The sequence below is a fragment of the Octodon degus genome, unplaced genomic scaffold (genome assembly GCF_000260255.1).
Source record: "Octodon degus isolate 3935 unplaced genomic scaffold, OctDeg1.0 scaffold00023, whole genome shotgun sequence".
Lineage (NCBI taxonomy): Eukaryota > Metazoa > Chordata > Mammalia > Rodentia > Octodontidae > Octodon > Octodon degus.
The window spans coordinates 6,858,679-6,869,587 of record NW_004524599.1 but is presented as its reverse complement, the minus strand read 5'-3'; positions in this window follow the sequence as shown (position 1 = coordinate 6,869,587).

The following is a 10,909-nucleotide window of genomic DNA, read 5'->3' as shown; positions in this document are numbered from 1 at the left end:
TAGGACTTCAACAGTGGTTGTGATATTGAATAATGTGATCTTAAAATTAATTGTTTAGATTATCAGATATAACCATGCAAAATTGATTTTAGAAAGTTATAAGATGGCCAGGGAGATGGCTCAGTGGAATAAGCGCTTCCCTGGCAAGCGCAAGGGCCTGAGTTCAATCCCCGGTTCCGCAAAAAGAAAAATCTCTTTGGGGCCGGGGAGATAGCTCAGTAGAATAAGCACTTGCCTGGCAAGGGCAGGGTCCTGAGTTCAATCTCTGGTACAACAAAAATAAATAAATAGGTGTCAATCACAAAAAAAAAAGAAAAAAGAAAGCTATAAGAAATGAAAACATAGAAGAAAACAATTAAACATTAACTGCTCTTTTCAATAGACCAGCAGAAATTGCAATACAATTGTCCAAACTATCCTGCATGTAAACACAAATATATCTTTTTCCTTCCTTCTTTCTTTCTTTCTACCTGTATTTTACATACACCGGATACTTGCAGTAAAATTGAAAACTTGCCAAACAACCTTACAAAAAAATTTAAAGTTTGTTTCACTTAAAATGAAATTTTCTTGGCAGACTACTTATTTCACTGTTTTAGATTATAAATTTTGCATGTGATATGTGTCTAAATGAGACGGAATTGTACATGGCCTATAATCCCACCTATCTGGAGGCTGAGAAAGGAGGATTTCAAGCTCACAAATTTGGAGTCCTGAGCAAGTTAGTGAGCCTTTGCATCAAAATAAAATTTAAAAAGCCCTGCGGAGGATGTACCTTAGTGGTAGAGCACTTGACGAGCAGGCAAGAGTTCAGTCCCAGGAACAGAAAAAATAAATAAATAAATAAATAAATAAATAAATAAATAAATAAATGGCCAATGCAAACAAAAATTGCGACTCCAGCCCCTTCCAATACAAGGTATCTAAGAACAACATCAAAACATGTGGAGTGCAGGGGGGCCTGAGCCCTGGCGCAGTCACGGCTATGAGTTTTCCTTAAGTGGTGATAGGGAATAATTTCTGAGTAGAACCATTTGCAAATGCTCAGCTTAGGAAACTATCTAAACATTTTAATGGACTGTTGGATCTGCTCAGATTGCTAGTTAAGAACTCATAGTAGAGTTTTTCTTATGTGCTTCAGTGTGTACATGGGGTTACAGACCTGGTCTCCAAGGTGATTTAAGATTGGGGGAGTTTATGGGAGTGACTAATCCTTTGACATCTCAGGTTATCTAAAAAATGAAAATCATCATACTTCTTTTTTCTTCTTTCTTTCTTTCTTTCTTTCTTTCTTTTTTTTTTTTTTTTTTTTTTTTGGCAGAACTGGGGATTGAACGCAGGCCCTTGCGCTTGCCAACGAAGTGCTTATTCCACTGAGCCATCTCCCCAGCTCCCATCGTACTTCTTAAAAAATGAATGCAAATAAATGAGATTACATGCAGGAAAAATTGTATAAACTATAAAAGTATAATCTTGGTCCTAAAGATTCCAGCATTGATAGCAATTAAATTTGAGTTGGGAAGTCACTGCTTTCTTCCAACCATGCTTATGTGATTAGGCAAACTCATGCAAGTGTAACAATGTAACAATGTCATCTTAAATTTTTTTGCTTTATAAATATATACAGTTTTAAAAGTTTGTTGAACTCAGTGACTCAAATATATCTGTATTGCAAAACTTATTAAGCAATTGATTTTCTATTTTAAAGCATCTCTTCTGTAAGAAGCATGACTTCATAGGAACTGTCTATAGATTTAATACCTAGGTATATGGTGTCTTCTTAAACCATGTTTCTGTGTGTGACAAAGTATCACTTGTTTTTCCAGATTATTCTTTGTTAGGCTTTATTTATACTTCATCTGAATAAGCATATTTAGATAGCTTAATGGTTCAAGTGATTATACCATGCTTTGTAGTTCTATAGGAAAAATTGGCGTATATAATTATATTTTTAAGCAAACTGGTTTGGCTGTTCTCAAAACAAAACAAAAACCCTAACTCTTACCAACATTTTAAATGGTCACGGCAGTGTGTTTAGAATCAATCCATCAACAACCAATGCAGACAAACCTCAAGGCTCGGACCTCACCCAGGTGATGGGAAGAAAATAATCAGTTTGAAGGGACACACAAAAAATTTTTAAGTAAAGGCAAACATCACAGAGCACCCCCCCCCATCTCTTTGGGCTTGGAAGAAAAAAGGAGCTTGGGGAATAGGAGAAATATCTTGGGGGGACTGGGAGAAATATCTCAGAAATATTCCCAGCCTGCCTGGCCACAGGGCATGTGTAAAGCAAGAAAGCAATTATCATCCCTGTGGAGGCATAAGCTGGGGACTAAACATGAAGGAGTTAAGAGTTCATAATGGCAGGAAGGCAGAAGGGGGAGGAGCTGTTAATTCATGACATCATCTGACTAGACCACAACACTGTCTGGGGACAGTGGTGGCACCTCAGCAGTAGGAGCCATGCACCATGTCCCATTCCCTTCTTCCAGAGCTCCCACAAGTGCCTCTGGAAGGTCTTCCCCTACAAACCAGAGCTAGATAGGCCAGCGCTCCCCTCAGCCTGCACTGCCTTCGAACTAAAAAGTAACATTGTAGATTGCAAAGACTTTTGCTATTGTTTTGGTTCATGTTCCATTTTTGATATTTCATGTTTCTTCATCTACTTCCTTATATACACCTATATTAAAAAAAAAAAAATCTAGGGCCAGTAAGGAGATGGCTCAGTAGAATAAGCACTTCCTTAGCAAGTGCAAGGGCCTGAGTTCAATCCCCAGTTCTGCCAAAAATAAAAATAAAAATCTATGTACACACTGTCTCTGTATGTACAACTAAAGTGTGTGATTTCTGGAGTGTCTTCCCTTCACATGTATAAAGCAAACAGAAATTAATAGTAACACTTAAATATGTCTAATGCCAGAGTGTGAAAATTCAGATTTATATTTCCAATTGGAGTTATTAATCTCAAGGGGCTGTCAATCACACAGGTATCTCCTTAGCAACAGCAAAAAAAAAAAAAAAGAGGAAATATGTATGATGTTTTACAAAGTCCTAATCCTGCCATTTACAAGGATCACAAGGTTGTGAATGGCGGATATCCCTAAGACATTGTCTTATAGGTAGTACCCGTCTGTGGCTCTTCCACATGTTGAGTCTGAGGGTATACATTTCTCTCCAGAAGCCACTGAAGTGCTAATCCCACAGGATTGGCACACAATTGGGGTGCCAGTATGGCGGAGAGGGTAGCACCCATAAATGCACTGTTGGTTCTACTCTTTTCAGCCTCCCTGCAGTAAAATATAAGCATTTGTGGGCTGGGATACGAGCAGAAATGGAGTGTGTCACTTGCAGGAGCACGGAAAGGCCTCAAGCAAGTCTCTGGTTTCTTGAACTCTGCAAAGTTGACGGATCTGTACGAGTACATAGAAACAGCTGGCTCTGAAAACCACTGCATCAAGAGACCCTTCCAGGCTCATAGTGGACACTACAAGAGTGTGAAAGTAACCTTGACCATGTTAAAGCCCTGAGAGATGTTCGTTATCGTAGCGTGGCTTAGCCAGTACTGACTCATACAGACACTAAGAGTGGGCTTCAGTTTAGGAGCTAAACAAAATCTACAGTTGGACTCTTACATATATTTAACCTTCTTATGAAAGACTTACTAGAATATAATCAGGATTAGCAAACTTATTTTGTCAAGGGCCAGATAATAACTATTTTAGGTTTCAGGCCTGCTAGAGTGTTCTGTAACTACTCAGCTCTGGCATTACAGCTTACAATTAGGTATGACAATGATAAAGTAATGACAATGTTCTGGGTAATACTGTATTCATAAAAATAGGTCACCAAGTGAGGTGGCAAAGACCTGTAGCTTCAGCTTCTTGAGAGGTTTAAATAGGAGGAGCACAAATTTGAGATCAGTCTAGTGAAACTATCTCAGACTACAACGTTTAAGAAAATTGACACACTGCCAAGTACTCACTCAGCATTTATTAGACTCTGAGTTCAGTCCTCAGCGCACACACACACACACACACACACACACACACACACAAAGTAAATAGTGGGTAAAGTTTGGTGTAAGCATAGTTCATTACCTTATAGATATTGTTAAACACTGAATTCTTGGTGTAGTCATACCCCAAGTGCGGCAGGAACAAGCATCAATGGATGGCCTAAAACAGCTCGCATATTTTTATTCTCTGACAGTTCTGGGGGCCAAAAGTCTAAACTCAAGTTGTTGGCAGAGTTGATTCCTTCCGAGGATTCTATTCCAGGCTCTTGCTTAGCTCCTGGCCGCTGCCAGGCATCCCTGGCATTCCCTGACTTAAAGAAGTGTCACTCCAGTCTCTGCCTTGTCTTCACACTACCATCCTGTCCTTATGGGTCCCGCTCTACTTCTTCTAAAGATGCCAGTTAGGCTGGGTGAATGATTCTCTTTGCTGCAGTAAGACCTCGTTGTAACCTTACCTGCAATGACCTGATATCCACATAAGGTCCTGTGCTGAGACAATGTGTGTTAGGATTTCAACAAATCTTTTGAAGGTATACTGTTTGACCTGTAACACTTTGATTCTATGTTTGTTTGTTTGTTTGTTTGTGGTGCTAGAGGTGAAGACAAGACTCATGCATGCTAGACAAGGGCTACACCACTGAGCTACATTCCCAGCCCAGCACCTGTTTTTTTTTTTGTTTTTTTGTTTTTTTTCTTTTTAAAGAATGTATTTCTCTTAGTAAATTGATGATTTTAAATAAGCTGGCAGATCTTGGCTTTATTCAAAGGGGTCAATTCAACAATTTCCTTGACAAGATTAAAATTTTCAATAACAGATCAGTTAAAGAAAATAACTATGTTCAATTAAAATAATAAATAGACCTTTGAAATGCACATTTATAATCCAGTATTATTCTTCAGGCTCCCACTTTTTCCAAATCATTGTTTAACGCTTTAGATGAGAAAATTATATTTGATTTACATACTTTAAGTTATTTGGAGACTGCTACTAAAGCACAGCATTAATGAAATGGTTATTCCTTAGAGTTTGGAGGTAGACATTCTCAAGAATTTAATGGAGGCAAAACCCACGAAGTTCTAGACAAAATTTTAAAAATTAAAATGTAAAAAAAAAAAAAAAAAGAGTCATTAAATATAGTCTGTGGCTTCCTCAGAACATACAAGATGTCAGAGGAGAGAGAAGTGTCCATGCCCAGAGAGAGGCTCCTATGGAAGAGTTCACCAAGCTCACCCAGGGTTCTGGTGAGCAGATCAGGGAGGGTCTGATGCGACCCAGGCAGGAAGTCACGTAAGGGGCCGGTGGGATACCAACAGCCAGATTTGAGGCAGCAGGGACACATAGGAAGAAAACAGGAATGCTTTATCAGAGGTTGGCCCTTGGATGTCTGCTTAAGAAAAATTCAGATTGTATTCATGAGCTATTGGTTTCTGAGCAAATGGCAAAATCGGACGTGTGCATAAGACGTGTGCGCAACACGATACGCAGGATGACTCAGCAGCGACCAGGGAGGAATCACTATGGTGGAGAAGTGGTGGACAGGGTGCCAAGACGGTGGATTAGGATTAGATAATCAGAAAAGGATCAAAACAACTTCAGGAAGGTTCTTTCTTTGTGCTTTTTCTCCCCCAGCCCTCAGGATTGAAACCAGAGAGTGGGAACCCTCGCAGCAACTGTTACAATGTAGATCTAAAATCCCTCCCCGCCCCCGCCGGAGTCTCCTGTGTTCAGAGGTGGGCTTTTGGATGGTGACTGCACTGTGGCAATGTCGCAGTCATCGCCTGATGCACCTGTTGACGAGTGAGTAGCCGAATGAGCTGCTGGAGGTTGCTACTTGGTGGAAGAGGTGGGTCACCTGGAAACATGAGCCCAGAGGGCATCCCCTTGCCCCTGGCTCCTGCCCGCTGTCTCACTCCTTCCGCCTGATGTGGGCAAGTAGCTCTCTTCCACCATGCTCTTCTACTTGGAGCCAGCTGCACTGAACTGAAACTTCTGAAACTCTGAGTCCCCCCCAAAAAAAATCCCTCTCCACCTTTCAACTGTAGGTAATGGGTATTCTGCTTTTTAAATTTTGAGATGGGGGTCTCACTAAATGGTCCTGAGCTTGTGATCCTCTTTCCTTAGTCCCCTGAGGAGCTATGATTACATATACATCACAATGACTGGCTTCCAAGGAAGCTGATGATTGGAATTAGGAGTCTTTCTGAGTCCACTTTCTGTTACAACAAAACACATGAGGCTGGTAGTTTTAGAGAAAGGAGGTTTATTTAGCTTAGAATTTTGGAGGCTGAGATCCTAAGATTGGAGAACTTCTGTTTGGCCTTTGGTTAAGGGTCTTCTGCCATATCAAAATTTAAGAAATGATGTCACACAGCGAGACCCATGACAGAGCAGCTGCCCGTGGCACACACGGACAAGAACAAATATGTGCATGATCTCAGCTTCTAAGAATACACTCTCCTCATAACTATTCTAGTCCTACTATATCTAACCTACACCTCTGATGGCAGTATGAATCTCTTCTGAAGAGGAAGCTCCTGTGCCTTAATTACCTCTCTTTAAGGTTCCATCACTTCAAAATCGTACTGGGGACAAAGTCTCCAGCACATGAACCTCTGGAAGACAAACAATATGTGAACCATAACAGAGACAGAGAAAATTATAAAGAAGGAAAAACATACGCCAATATAATCACAAGAGTGGGTGTGATTATAGCTAATTAAATGATGATTTCAGTCATGAAAAGGAAGACTAATTCATCAGTTCTACTGGAATTAGTTGTGTCCACTTTTTATCACCGTAATACAATACTTGTGAAAATCAAATTATAACGAGAAAGATTTATTATGGCTCACAGTTTTAGGGTATGAGTCAGCTGCCCTGTTACTGGGATGCTATCTGACACCCACAATTTAAAGGAGGAGAGATTAAATTAGGAACTCTGATGTCATCTCAGTGTGGTACTGCCCTAGGGGAAGACAGAACATGAACAAGTCGCACTACAACTGAGGACCTCCAGCCCATTTTCTAGAACTAATCCCATGTCCCCATGCTAATCACAGCAGAGGTTGGAAAAGATAGAGAAGCTTGTAGAACAAATGGTCAGAATATACTTGATCTGAAGAAGGATGAGAAATTACAGGTTGGTTAAGTGATCCAACCCGGATTAGGAGAGGATGAAAACTTCCAAATTGATGGAGAATTTTGCCTTTAGATACTGGTCTGAATATTCTTCTACCAGAGACCTTGTTATTGTCTCAGAGAGAAATTGATCATTCTAGGATAGAGCAATGCCATACCCAGGACCATGAAGTCATGGATCCACAAAAGAAGGTGTATGGAAGCAGTAGTAAAAAAAAAAAATATTTTCCTATGCATACTACCAAGTTTGTCTTGTTTGGTCAGCCTGTACATTTAAGTATTTCTATGACACTGCCAAGCATGTCATGGATTGAAAAATACAGTTCATCTTTGCACAACAAAATTCTAATAGAATGATGAATTCTTATGAAATGCTTTCCTTGGCAATTGATTTGATGTGTGGCTATGTTTTTCAGAACTTAAATATGAAAGGACTTTGAAGTGGGTGTAAGTAGTAATCTACTTATCCAGAACTATTTAACTGAGTGACTATAATCAAGGATTCATGGTCCCTACAGGGTGCTGCACTGAAGACCTTCACACAACTTTTTCAAGTCCTTTAAATACTAGTGAATGAGAGGGCCAGCCAAATAGTTCAGCAGTTTAAAGTACCTGCAAGCAGGGGCAGGGGCAGGAACAAGGGCTTTGATTCCTGGGCCTTCTGTGCCCGCCCCACCTCAGGGGCCCACTGAGATGGCAACTGAGACTGGGTGTGGTGGTGTGCGCCTGTAATCCCAGCTCTTGGAAGGCTGTAAACGCGGATCACTAGGAATCTGATCTAGTAGTGAGACCCTGAACACCCTGTAGACCCTTCTCTAAAAATACAAAGTAAATAAATAAATAAATACTAGTGAGAGAGAAGTGGAGAGATCATCTTTAATGGTATGATTCTTTATACAAGAAGAATTTGAACGATAATATTAGAGTAGGGAGTAAGGAAGGACACTTACCTGTCTAGAAATATCTAGAAATCTGGTTTAGAAAGAGGTACTTAATCTGTTGTCTGACATGTTTATTTAACTGTCATCCAGAATAGGTGGAGAAAGAGCAGAGGTTATTCTTGGAAGCAAAACTACTGAAAGCAAAAACATGTAAGAGAAGAAACAAACTCGTTTGGTCCAGCTTGGTCACTGGACTGAGTACTGCTGGGCAGTGTTGGCAGAAATCAAGATATCCAGAGCATAGTTTGGGAAGAGGCCTGTGGGACGAGTGGCTAGAACATTTTGCTACTGCTTTTCTCCTTACATCTGGTGTTTTAAAAATAGTATAAAAAAACTTACTTAGCTATAATCTGACTATCCAGAAAGGAATACTATATTCTGTAGTCCATATATTTTCTTCATGCATGTGTGTTATCTTATTTTAATTTTATGTCTTACATTTTTTACTTAGTATTATATAGTATCTTCCAGTGTCATTGAATAACTTTTTAACACTATGATTTCTAAGAAGTGATGAATGTTACAACAAATGATCCCACTATTTTTTAGTTAACTATTCCTTTATTACTGACAACTAGGATATTCTAAATGCTTAGAATAGCTATAAATATATAAAGATATTTCAATATACTCTAAAATTTTTTAATTAATTAATTATTTAGTATAAGGTCTTCCTATGCAGGTCAGACTCATAGTGATCCTCCTGTCTCAGCCTCTGCAGAGTTGGGATTACAGGCATGCACCACCATGTCCAGTTCTAGTGGCCCACACAATGTGCTCAAGGTTCCTGGGTTGGCACAGCATGCAGAACTGAGGATCAAACCTGGGTCCTTGTGCTCCCCAGGCAAGCAGTTAAACTGCTGAGCTACTTCTCCAGCTTTTGATATTCCAGTATACTTTTACACTTTTTCAAAAAAGTCTAACGCAAAAGAACAAAATGTAGAATAGTAGTTTCATAGGCACAAGGTTGGGGGAAATAAGATGTTGGTCAAAGGGTATAAACGTTCCACTTTGCAGGTTAAGTATGTTCCGGAGATCTACTGTACAGAAGGATGACTACAGCTAATAACACTGGATTTGCTACTTGAAATTTGCTGAAAGTTCATTTCCAGTATTCTAACTATACAAAACAATCATAAACATATAACTTGATGGAATTAACCAGCTTCGTTGTGGTAATCATATATATATAATCAAAGCATCATATTGTGTACATTACATACATACAAGTTTTATGTGTTTAATATATCTTAATGATGCTGGAAAAAATAAATTGAAAGACTAGCAAATATTATTCATACTACAAAAAGTATACAAATGGCATGGGTTATCTTCGAAACTTTAATGTTTTTTGAGTCATTGGTGACAATAATCAAATTCCTATTTCAGGCTCATCATCAAGCTTTGCCTTTAAATATATATGGTTTTTATGAAACAGATACATTTCTATATAAAATTATCACAAAGAGACCACAAAAACAATTTAAAACATATTATTGAAAAACATACTTATTCTAGTGTAGACATTATCCAAGTAATTTACTTAAGTATGTAAGGGAGCATGCAATTAGTTAATTCTTACTGAAGCTGCACAGTGAAGATTTCTGCATGACTGCCTACAACCTCCTGCAGCAATAAATATTTTATAAGATCTACTCGCATCAGGCACTATGATATGCAAAATTTATCAGAATTCATAGTCATATAGATTTTTTTAATTTTTAACACAAAATCATACTACCTGCATAATACATAATACAAGCCACAGTTCTTGAATTTAATTTAGTATCCTATCTGTTACAATGACATGACTGCTTTGTGTAAATGATAGTATGCTTCATTGTCATTAGATACTTACATGGCTACAATTAATACACCTCACTCACCCACACCACATTTTGTCGTTGCTCACTTTTTGCTTTGTTGGTGTTGATTTTGTATACTCATTTCTCTCATGTGTATGCACACAACCATCCTTAACCACATTTCCTATGAACAGAATTCTGGGAGCTCTGGCTTACATACAATGTTTGAAGATTATGGTACTTTTGATCGGTCAAATGTATTTAATTTTTGCTTATTCAAATTTCCTTTCTTTCTCCCTTTCCTTCTTTCATTCTTTCTTCTCAGTACTAGTAATTGAACCCAGGCTCCTGACACAGAGATACTTTCTCAGCCATCTTTATTTTTCATTGTGAGACAAGACCTTGCTTGCTACATCACTAAGTTGCCCAGGGTACACTCAGACTTGCAGTCCTCCTCCTCCAGCTTCCCAAAGTGGGATTAAAGGCATATACAAACACATCTGGCTGTGTATTCAATTGCTACCTCACTTCTGAAGGCTTTTTAAGAAACACCTAGCTGTTTCCTACCCACTTAATTTTATTTATTCATCCATTACTCAACCAGTCAGCCAGCAAATGTTTTCTCAAAGCTGTTTACCACAAAACTGGACCTAGAGAAAGCTTGGTCTTCTCTTCAAGAACATCATCTCTGACAAAACTAAATAAAAAAAGGGGATACAAATGAAGGACCATTTTGTATCTGTATATACAAAATAAGGTAGATATACAGCTACCTTCTCTTAATTCAATGAGAAGAAAGATTTGTGCTAGTAGTGTTTGTGGACAGGATATCATGTCTGCATCTTGTACTATGAATAATCACTATGAAGGCAAGACTATGCAATGTATTAAGTATTGTAACTGTCCTACTAATGAGTTTTGAAACTGTCTCATTGCTATTTGTTTCTCAATAAAATTAATAATAATAAAAAAGAACATCACAGTTCAGCGCTGTCTAGGAGGACTA